The sequence below is a fragment of the Talpa occidentalis genome, unplaced genomic scaffold (genome assembly GCF_014898055.3).
Source record: "Talpa occidentalis isolate TD23 unplaced genomic scaffold, MPIMG_talOcc4v2.1 talOcc4.6, whole genome shotgun sequence".
Classification (NCBI taxonomy): Eukaryota; Metazoa; Chordata; class Mammalia; order Eulipotyphla; family Talpidae; genus Talpa; species Talpa occidentalis.
The window spans coordinates 49341374-49353499 of record NW_023604972.1 but is presented as its reverse complement, the minus strand read 5'-3'; the positions used below and the strand labels follow the sequence as shown (position 1 = coordinate 49353499).

Below are 12126 nucleotides of genomic sequence, written 5' to 3'. Positions count from 1 at the left end.
TAAAATGATTTGGACTTAGCATGGTCCATTAATATAATTTTTCTTTGCCATCTGTAGGGGAGGGAAATTGTCTTCTTCTTCTCTTTTAAGTATTCAGCTGAGACTCCTGTAACAAGACAGATTAACAAGAGGACAGAATACAAATGTATTTAATATAACTTTTATGAGACTTGGGAATCTTGATAAGGAAAATAAGACCTGAAAGAGATTGAACCTGAACATTTTTATGCCACTTTTGGCAAAGAGAGGAAAGTCACAGGAAAATATTATAGAGTAAAACGATATAAGCTAAGTGTAGTAAACTAAGGGAAGACAGCTGTGCTTCTTTCTTCAGATTCCTCTTGGTACCCTCACTCTTGGAGATATGGGTGTTTTTTTCCTACTAGTGTCAGAAGGGCACATCCCACATGAGGTTTTTAAGACTTACTTCAGAGGAAGTTCAGAAAGTCCTTCTGGCACAATGACACTTCTCACATTCTTTGAGCTTAAAATATTCAGTGTGCCAACGCACCATATTTTGGAGTAGTGTATTCTTTCTTTCTTTTTTTTTGCATAGCTTAGTAAAAGTTTTTTCTCAGAAAAGAGTCTACAGGGTGGACTGTTGTGTTTTGAACCCCATCAATGCTATGAGTAAACATCCAGGAAAGCTCAGTGGGGACAACTGGACCTGATACTTTCCTTCTTGGGTTCTCTTATTCTTTCTTTTTCTTCTCAAACTCCCTCAGCAGACATGACCTTTGACAATTTAAGAAATTCATAATGCTTTTGTAGAATCTACTGTGAGAACAAAGACTGTAATCAACAATCATACTGTCTGACATTTCAGGTAATATCCACATCTCCCTGAATGGATGCACAGTTATAATGAAGAGCTCTGGGGAAACCTGGGAAAGGACTTCAATCACATCAGTGTTGAACTCAGTTTCCCAGGGGAAAAAAGAAGAGGTTTTGGGTTGACAAAAGGAACTTTTGCACTGTCTGTAGTCACGTATGGAACATTATCAAGGGTTTTACATTGAGCTTCTGTAACAAGGTGAGGTCTGTGTATGCTCATTTTCCCATCAACACTGTTATTTAGGAGAATGGGTTTCTTGCTGAAATCAAAATTTCTGGGGTGAAAAGTACATTTACAGGATTTTGATGAGACCAGGTGCAGAGTATTTAGTATCTCAAGCCTGGGAAGATGAGTTAATTTTTGAAGGAAGTGACATTGAACTTGTATCAACTTTAGCTACTTCAACTCAGCAAGGCACAAACTAATTAAAAGCAAAGGTATCAGGAAATATTTGAACAGTATTAGTGTTTCTGAAAAAGGAACAGTTCAGCAGGCTGATGGATGTGAACTAAGTTGTCCAGCTTCTTCAGACCTATTTTGATATCATTAAGATGGCATAAAAGCCATTACTTGTGGAGATTGGAGTGATTTGGAGGGAAAAAGAAGTTCATATTGAGCATATACTAGGTAGCAGGTATACGAAGCCCCTGTAGGGCAAAGAGGAACCCCTCCGGATTTTTCTCAGGCAGGCCATTACATTAACATCAGGCAATTATGTTAACATCAGACAGATTAATAGGAGAAAAAAGTTCAAATTTAAGTACATATGTATGAAGAATCCACATAGAGGTGGATTCTACAGCAAATGGGGCAACGTGAGAGTATATATCCGTAGCTAAGGAATGGGATAGGGACCCAAGTCTTCAAGAAGAGAGGAGAGGACTAACAGTGCAGGAAGAATGACTCATAAGATGAAGACCAGATATGCTGTAATTCCATGTTTGTCCTACCATGTATACCAGTTTCTCCAATATAAAGGCTATTTCTGGTAAAACTCCTAATTTTGTGTAATATCTCCCCACTTCTCATTCTTCTATACCTAGCAGGGAGTGGTAAATGTGTCTGTTAGGTCTGAAAGCCATGACAGATGTCCACGTTCCAAAATAATTTCCAAGAAATGTCTGCTCTGCCCCATAACAGTTACTAAGTTAACATGTCATCATCTAGAGGCCTCCCTGGTGGTGCAAAGGAGTTGGCATCAGCACTATGAAGCTATCCGCAGCCCCTGAAGCACAAGTTTGCTCTCCGGCCAGGGAGCTACCCACATGGTGCAGCAGACCTCTCCTGGCTCACCTGCTGCTCCCCTCAGCAGTGTATTTCAGTAGATCTGCCTGTTCTGCTCCCCACTCTGTCTCTGGTGAATCTTCTCATGCCCCGCACCTCTGGCCTGTACCCCAGTTCTTGTATGTATAAATAAATAAATCTTTAAATAAAAAACATGTCATCATCTAAAAACGAGCTATTGTTAGAGGAGACATGGCCCTGTCTCTTTTGTTTGAGCAGAGCTCTGGCATGTACAGGTCATTCTTTTCTCCACCTGGAGCATGTGCTCACCCATTTCCTCACTGTACCTCTTTTCTCTCTTTTATTTAATTCTTGAAATATTCCTTTAACCTAGGCGTAGTAATAAATAATTAGAAATTTATTTCTAAAGATATAATAAGTGAAGGAAACGTTCTCTGAGGAAGATCTTGTGTAAGGCAGGTTTTTTCATTTTGTCTGACATTGCCTTCCAAATGAAGATAGAAGGAACTGCAGCTACATTTTAATTGTGCATGTATGTATCTGAGGAGCCTTTAGAAACAGCTTAGAAAATGGTTAATTCCTTGAGCAGGTTCATTACAAAGTGTGTACTTATTTAAGCATATTCTTGGATCCTCTGCATTCAGATGGCTTGGTTAGTAATATATGCTACTCTTTCCATCGTTTGCATATCAGAGACCGGGCCTGCTGCCCCTCTTCCCCACTGCTGCTGCTGCCTCTACCTGGATTATGCAGATTCTGGTTTAAACCTCTTTATTCCCCCCCCCCCCCCCCCCCCCCCCCCCCCCCCCCGCCGCAAGTGCTCGGCATGATAGGCTTCATTTCTGTGAACAAATGATAATGGATTTCAGCTTTCACCGGTGACATTTGCAAACTACTTGTCTCAAATAATATGTGTGCTACACAATAAAACTGGTCACCCTATTCTAATGATGTGAAAAAGTAAATAAAAAAGGAATGCTGTTAAGTATGTAGAGGGCAAATCTTGAAATGAAGGTGAATGAAGGTGGGGGTCCTAATTATTTTAATGGAACCCATTTTACGATTTTGCAAGCTGGATATAAAGGACAATCTTATAGATAGTGGGTACTTGGTATAATGAAGGGAGGGCTCTTAGAAGAGATTTAATATATTCTGTCATATGTTCAAGGCTATAAAACATTTCAACAAATCAGCTAACATTTGGGAAATAGCAAAGATTGAAAGTCAGCATAGTGTACCACAAACTGGAGTCCTTCCTGCCCTTTAATCTGAGTACTACTTTTATATTAAATAAATACTTATCACTGATTGGCGTTAATTCCTATCTCACTGAGTTTACAGTGCCTTTTGCTACTCTAGATGTAAGGTGACATAAGTTCGTGTCTAAAATACTGAGCAACTTATAGTTATAAAAATAAACATAATATGTGAAGGGTGTGAAGAGAGTTTTGATACATTTGTCAGATTTAGGCTTTTATGGCAGCTATCTCTGGACAGAAGAAGGATAAGACCACAGACCAGGGCCCACAGGCCAGAGTATTTGAAAAGAACAGGAATATTTCTTTCTCTAAAGAATAATGACCTTGAGGATCATATTAGTGAAACTTCAAATCCCAGTTTTGGTTCTTGAGGCTAAGAAATCTTTGCTTTACTCCTTATTCCCATTTTCCTCTTCCTGTATACTACTAGCAAGAGCATGTTTTCTGCCTTTTCAAAATTATATTCCTGCCTTTACAAAGCACATTTTGTTGAGCATCTCAAGCCTATGCTATTTTGTTCTGTAAGAGAAGAAGGAGGCTTTTTTGCTCCAAATGCCCATGAAGGACCCTTCCTCATTTCATATTCCTGAATCATCTGGATCCTTGCGCTGGGAGTATTGACTTGTGGCAGTGACACCTCCACCTCTGTGTAATATGTCTTTCAAGTGAGAAGCCTTTCCTGGTCAATACTGAATCAATTTGCTCTGGCAGTCTAATTGAATGCCTCCTTCAGACAAATGGGTCACCGGGGGAAAGGGTAAAACCTTGATATGCAGATCTGAATTGCAGCCCTGGAGAAGGATGTTTTAAATATATATATTCCTCCTGAGAAATAGCCCATGTAACCAAAGCAGTGCTAGTTATTTGCTCAACAAAATAAACAGATCTGTTTACATCCTTCTTGTTGGGCTAGTATTTAACTTGATCTATGCAGAGAGAGAAAGAGAGAGAGAGAGAGAGAGAGAGAGAGAGAGAGAGAGAGAGAGAGAGACCCCTAGGATGAGACATTTCTTGCCTTTTGGGGCATATAGATATCCTTTAAAATGCATGCCATTTCCATTTAGCAAGTTACATGGATGTTTAAATTATTTGATTTTTATTTATTTATTTATTTATAAAAGAACTGGGGTATAGTCAGAGGCGCAGGAGGGTGAGAAAATTCACCAGAGACAGAGTGGGAAGCAGAACAGGCTGACGGACCCAGGACACTGCTGAGGGGAGCAGCAGGTAAGGCAGGAGAGGTCTGTCGCGCCATGTGGGTTTCTCCCTGACTAGCCAGAAATTGAACCCACACTGCAGAGGCTGTGGACAGCTTCACAGCGAGGCACTCAACCCGCTGCACCACCGGGGGGGCCCTATTTGATATTCTTAAAATTCATAAAATATGACCTTTTCCTAAGATGAACTTGTTTTGTCCTCATTATCTCCTTGGGGGTTTATGAGAAGAAAGGGGCTGGACACTCACCTATGAGTGCTCAGCATTATGTTAACTTCTCTCTGAAAGCTCCCTTCTGTGCCCTTACTACAGACCCATTAAAAATATTAACCCTTGGGGCCTCCCCAGTGGCGCAGTGGTTGAGCGTTGGGTTGCGTAGCTGCCCGCAGCCTCTGCAGCGTCGGTTCGATCCCCAGCTGCTTCCCGGCCACCGGAGGAGGGTCCCACATGGCGCGCAAACCTCTCCTGCCACCTGCTGCTCCCCTCAGCAGTGTATTTCGTCAGTCTGCCTGTTCTGTTCCCTGCTCTGTCTCTGGTGAATTCTCTCACCCTCCCGTGCTTCTGACTGTACCCAGTGCTTGTATAAATAAATAAATAAATCTTTAAAAAAAAATAAAAATATTAACCCTTGAGCCTCCCTGGTGGCCTAGGGGTTCTCAGTGCTATCACAATACCGCCTGAGTTCCATCCCCTCCCAGGGAGCTGACCCACATGGCGCAGCAGACCTCTTCTGTCTTGCCTACTGCTCCCCTCAGCAGTGTATTTCAGTAGATCTGCCTGTTCTGTTCCCCATTCTGTTTTTGGTGAATGCTCTCACCCCCTGCACCTCAGGCCTACACTCCAGTTCTTCTACACAAAAATAAACATTTAAAAAAATAAAAATGCCCCTTATTTACAGAGGAGGAAATTCAGAGTTTGGTAACTTGCCCAAGATAATTTAGTTCCTTATTAGTATGAACCAGACTGTTATTCCAAGGCTGATGCTTCTTTCCCCATGAAGTTGAATTTTTATATCACTTTAAAAAATGGTCTAGTTAGGACAGCTCTTCTTATTATCTTTCTACCTCCATGATATGAACATATGTGTACATTGAATGTTTTCCATTGGTAACAAATTGCTATAAATTTAGTGGCCTCCCACAAAAGGAATATATTCCTTTTCTGTTTTGAAAGCCAGAAGCCTAAAAATGGGTCTCACTGAGATTATATCAAGGTGCAGCAGGCTTGCATGCCTTTCTGTAGGTTGTAGGGGAGAATTTGCTTCCTCACCTTTTCTATCTTGGAGAAGCTTCCTTCATTCCTTGGCTCATGGTCCCTTCCTTCATCTTTAGAGCCAGAAATGGCTTATTGAGTCTTTCTCACATTGCATCATTCCAACTACTCTAGTCATGCTGTGATTACATTGGGTTCAACAGTATAATTCAGGATAATCTTCACATCTAAAGGTAAACTGATAAGTAACTTTAATTCCATCAGCAACCTTAATTCCCTTTTGCCATGTAATTTAACATGTTCACAGGTTCAAGAGGAGTAGATTATGGATATTTTAGGGGATTGTTAATTCCTGTCATGTGCCATGACATATTTAAGTGTAGTAATGTGATAACAAGAGACCCAGAGTTTGGACTCAAATTGCCTGAGTCAAAGTTCTAACCTACTGCTTCTGCCACCACATGGTTAAACACAACTTTCCCAAGGCATTCTGAAACTCACAGTTCAGTAACTTCTCAGTAAACAAGAGGAATGTACTGGACCACAATGAAGTGTATAAATCATGGTCACCCTCTGAGGCTGTCATATATTATACTCTTAGTAAATAACATTGCCTCTTGGGCTTATATGTCGTGTCTTTCAAGTTAACCTTTAACAGAATGAAAACCCCATTGTCATCATTAGAGTGTCAAAGCGAATGATGGATCCTGGGACTTCTCAAAACTGAATGTATCTGAAACAACAAGCCAAGAAACATGTAAAACTATGGGCCTTGCCAAAGAAACCACACATGGCCAGTCCCTCTCCCCGCTTCCCCACCTCCCCACTTTCTAAGTCCTTTGTTTGCTTTCCCTATATGAGAGCTTTTTTTTTTGAAGATTTATTTATTTATACAAGAACCAGCATACAGGCCAGATGCGCGGGAGGGTGAGAGGATTCACCAGAGACAGAGCAGGGAACAGAACAGGCAGACTGATGAAATACACTGCTGAGGGGAGCAGTGGGCGAGACAGGAGAGGTCTGTGCGCCATGTGGGACCCTTGCTGGCTGGCCGGGATCGAACCCATGCTTCAGAGGCTGCAGACGACTTCACAGTGCGGTGCTCAACCGCCTGCACCACCAGGGAGGCCCCTATATAAGAGCTTTTTAAACCTATTCCTAGGGAGAAGGTGACTTTAGAGCATGCGTTCTCCTTTTCCATTCCCTGATCAATCTGTAAGGTTTCTGCTCTGCTATTCCAAACTCAGTATTATTGAATTGGCTTCAGTGACACTGGGCAGGAGACCACCTGTTGGGCAAAGAGGGGAGGCCATCCCATTAGGGGGTTGGTAATACTTCTCTCTGTGTGAAATGGAGTAAGTCAGTTACATTTTCTATGCCTTGGTATCCTCATCTATAAAATGGTAGTAATAATTTGTGGTGGAGATAGAGGTGATGTGTACAAAGTGGTGCTCAGCATGCCCCAGCATATGGCAGATAGTAGATGTTACAAAACATTAAATACATGGTGCTTTTTGCTTCACAAAAGCCTTCACAGATATTATTTATTAGGTTTTATACTACTCTGTGGCACTTAATGTTAATATACCTAAAGTTTATTGTGATGTTATTTTAAATCAAAGTTATACTTGTAAGAGAAAAAATGTGGCTTAAAATGAAAAGAAATTTAGGGAGAAGTCCACCATATTAATATCTTATAATAATTAATTTTAATAACTCTGAGTCATATGCACATCTTATAGTTATTTATAAACTTCTTGAGAGTGGAGACAATGTTTTTGTTCATTATGTAGGCACTGGCTTGAACTGGCTTTATAGAATACAGTAAGTGCAGGGAAGTGCCTGGGGAATGCAGGGACACTGAAATGACCAGAAGTGAGGATAGGCTGGGAAGTGGGGAGACTTTTACATTCTCTCAACTCCTTTTGCTGCATTGAAAGTCCCCTAGTGGGTCACTAACCTTCATGTATTTAAATCTTTTTAACTCAATGAGGACACAGCAATTTACTAAGAGCTGCCTTGATCAATTCAGTGAGTTTGACTTTAGGCTTGTACAAGTAACAGGAATCTGACCTCAAATTGGCTAAGACTATAAGGTATTTATTCACTCATATAATTGAAAAGTTAAGAATGCATATCAAACTTCAGGTCATGCTGGATCTAGTATTTCCCTGATGCCATCAGCTCGTTTTTTACCTTTTCTTCTCTGTTTACACTCTATCTTCTTTCGCCTAAGGCTGGCTTCCCTTGTGGTCACAAGACAGCTGCCAGCAGCTTTCTAGAGATTCAATGCTTTCTTGCTTATGTACTGCAGGAGGAGGTAGTACAGCTCTTTTAGTAGTAGTCACAGAAGAGTAAATAACTTTCTTGGTCGTCTCCAGTAAGCAGTTCTCCACATCTCACTGACTGAGATGGAGTCTCAGGCTCTTGCATCATCTCTAAATACTTAATAGTAGCCAAAGGAGAGCAATGCATAGATCAGCATATACCACCCAGAGGTCACCTGATGCTCATGTGAGTATGTATTCAGCTTTTTCCCTAAGTGGAGTTGCCAGCTAAAATACAGGAGAGCTAAAGTGTTCAAGCTGCATGGTGTAGAGGTGGATACTGAGCAGTGAAATCCAGCAAGGATGAAAACAGCTCAGTAAATCTGAGGGTGGAAGAGAAGAAACTTTTCTTTCAGGTAATGAAATCTGGCTGAGTTAGGGAGTTCTAATCTCTTATACCTTAAACAGGTCTATTTAGTCATCCTTTATCATTAGCTTGCTCATTTATGGAGCATTTCCTAAAGGTTTTGATGCAGAGATTTGCTTTAAAGTGTTAACTACCTTATTTATTGATTTACATGGATTTATCAAATACCTACTCATGCCAACTCTTCTAAGCAACAGGGATTCAAAAGTGAAAAAATTACTGTTCCAAAACTATAAGGAGCTCACCACTGAATAGAGCCCTGAACTATCATGATCAAAGGTTAGTTTCTAGGCTAAATCTTTGTCTTATTCCAGTCTGATCATTGTTGGGTCAAGAAAGCCAACCCTTTATAACTGAACTCAATAGGTTTGTTCTCTTGATGGGTATTTGGACCTCATAAAAGACACTGTCAAGATGGAGTGCACAAAAGACAAATATTACTTCCTGTGACAAAGAAAAGGAGACACTGAAATTAGCATTTCCAAAGAAACTGTCTCAAAGAGGGAACCATTAGGTAGAGTTGAGTGATATTGTTTTAGGAACATCTTTGTTCTCTGTGTTGGCATCTTCTGGTCCTTATCTTCAGCCTGTGAGGTCTGTGAAAAACACACCTTCAGGGAAACATAAAATGTTGTCATTTGTATAGTTTTTATCTCATCGAGGTTTTATTTATGCTCCAGAAACTTATGTACAAGGTGACCTGGGCCAACAGGGAAAATTCCTTAATTCTTACTACCATGTGTTTGCACCTGCATATCTATAAATAAACAAAGATCCTACTCACCTATCTATCTCAGAGGGAGCGATTTTGGAAAGGACTGAAGTCTTCTGGATGAAAGGTACATAATCAGTAACAAAGATTTACAAAATGTAAGCTTCTTATATTAAAGTCATAAATGTGGGGTGACTAAGAAGTGGGATGTGGAATGAGGTGTAACCTGAAATGCATTCAGTGGTGGCATAGTGTGAACTGAATTGAAAGTGGTTTGAAACCATGCGGTTACATCACAGTTCACGACCTCTATTGGGAGACTCTAGAGAGGAACCTAGGGATCGAAACTGTCAATTAAAATCCTATTTTCTCTCCAAGAAGTAGGCCCTCCGGGTCATCTTGAGAGCTTCCACTGATGATGAACTTCACATTTTAACTACTTTCTTTCTAAATAACTACCTCCCTAGGGTGGAAGGTGCATATCCCTTGGTGCATACAAAACTTACTTAAGCAATAAATCGACTTCTTGCAGGTCAGTGCTGGATATCCCACAGGGAGAGGATCTAAGCAGGGGGCAAGAATTAGGGTTAAATTGTATCCACTCATGTGCTTGCCATTCTCTCTCAATCTTGTGGTGTTTGAATGCTGGTAGAACAGAGGAAACCTAAGAATTGTGCATTGAAACACACTTAGTGTTATAAAGTTATAAACAAAATTTCAAAGAAAAACAAGATGACCCACGTTAATGTTATTTTTAGTAGTTATTATACATGTGATATTGTGTTATTATACATGTGATATTGTGGTATTTTCTCCCAGTTATTCTAATTAACTTTACTTTGGCATAGCCAGACTAGTTTTGTGTTTTCTTTTCTTTGTTACTTTTTGAGTATTGGTTAATAGCATTGAAGCCTCTTGAAATCCCTAAAGGAGGCTCTTTAAATTAAACCTTTTATTCTAAGTGTTAAGAATGGTAAGAATTAAGATGAGCGTTCAAAATACTACCCTTATTATTCATAAAATCTCAGTTAGAGGATACATTTAATCATTCTTTCCCACCAATCCCTGGCTATGACTGACTCTCTGGGTGGAGGAGGGGGTGAGAATTGAGGCATGTCAGGGGGTGACTTGGGGCTGCCCCAGAGCAATTAAAAAGAATCAGGGGGAAAATGGAATTGATGAACAGGGTGTGTCCAATTTATTCCTCTAAACTTATCCATCAGATAGGTCACTCCTAGATAGAGAGCTCATGTATTACACTAAGTGTGCCCCTTCATCAAGAGTAGTGAAGTGTTTCCTCTAACTGTGTAGACAGTTTTTCCAGATATTTTACACAGTTTCATCCTCTCTGTGTTAGTGTCACAAGGAATACGGCAAATTAGAAAACAGGCAGTAGGGAGTAGAAAAACAACATGCAACCCAGCAACTCCTCAGCAAAATAGCACACCACAAAAAGAAAACCATCTACCAGATTGCAACGACAGTAACTTGGAAGAACTTCTGAGCCTTCCAGATAGAGAATTTAAAATTGCTGTGATTAAAAAACTGACAGAAGTCATAAAGGAAAACAATGATAAGGGGAAAATAATTAATGACCAGAAGAATGAAATTGAGTCCCTAAAGACGGAAGTAAAAGAAATGCAGGAGATCAAAGAATTAATGGAGACGCTAAAGAACTCTGGGAAAAGCAGTGAAAGCAGAATAGATGAAATGGAAGAACGAATAAGTACTCTTGAAGACACAGAAATAAAAAGAACTAAAACAGAAAAGGAAGGAGAAGTACGAAGGAAAAAGACCGAAGAAAGACTTCGGGAACTATCTGACTCCATGAGGAAAGGAAATATAAGAGTTATAGGAATCCCAGAAGGAGAGGAGAGAGATGTAGGAACAGAGAAAATATTCATGGATATAATTGAAGAGAACTTCCCAAACGCTAAGAAGGATCTGAAAATTGATATACAAGAAGCAAGAAGAACACCAAACTTCCATGACGAAAGGAAAAATACAGCAAGACACATAATAGTAAAGCTCCCAAGAATCCAAGACAAAGAAAAAATAATGAAACTAACAAGAGGGAAGAAACAGATAACATTCAAAGGGAAACCAATCAGACTGACATCAGACTTCTCTGAAGAAACACTACGGGCAAGGAGAGAGTGGAGGGACATAGTCAACAGACTCCAAGAAAACAGATGCCAACCAAGAATACTCTATCCCGCAAAGCTCTCCTTCCTCTTTGAAGAAAGAATATGGACCTTCCCAGACAAACAGAAACTCCGGAATTTCATTGCGACTAAACCCCCACTCCAAAAAATACTACAAGGAGTCCTAAAGCCAGAACCTCAGAGGGACGAATAACAACAAAAGAAGGCCAAAGAAAGTTATTAAAAGAATAAATAAATAAAATCAAAGGAAAGACAAACACAATGGCAAATACAGATGCTAACATATCAATACTAACTCTAAATGTAAATGGACTAAACTCTCCAATAAAAAGACACAGAGTTGCAGGCTGGATTAAGAAACAAAACCCAACCTTTTGCTGTCTCCAGGAAACACATTTAGCTGCAAAAGATAAAAATAGACTCAAAGTTAAAGGATGGAAAACAATTCTACAAGCAAATGGACCAAAAAAGAAGGCAGGAACAGCTATACTCATATCAGATAAAACAGATTTCAAACTTAAAAAGATAAAAAGAGACCCCAGTGGTCATTACATTATGATCAAGGGGATAATACTTCAAGAAGAAATAACACTCATTAACATATATTCACCAAACGAAGGAGCACCAAAATATATCAGACAACTATTGGCATCTCTGAAAACAGACATCAGAGAAAACACATACGTAGTGGGAGACTTCAACACACCACTATCAACAATGGATAGATCAACAAGACAAAAAATAAGTAAAGACACTAAAGCTCTAAATAAGGATCTAGAGTGCTTAGG

The 12126-nt window shown here is 39.9% G+C and overlaps 1 protein-coding gene across 8 annotated transcripts in view; it reads left to right on the top strand.

The window, feature by feature from the left end:
- The window catches only part of RASGEF1B (RasGEF domain family member 1B), a 559061-nt gene that overhangs the window by 22393 nt on the left and 524542 nt on the right, over positions 1-12126 (top strand). For 2 of the 8 annotated variants that reach the window (XM_054688367.1, XM_054688368.1), the window contains exon 2: positions 827-1033. The exons of 5 other annotated variants lie outside the window; for them this stretch is intronic. The gene's annotated coding sequence lies outside the window, so the exon portion shown is untranslated. Of the gene's footprint in view, positions 1-826; positions 1034-12126 lie in introns of those variants that run through there. One more of the 8 variants, XM_054688373.1, reaches the window with a different exon arrangement.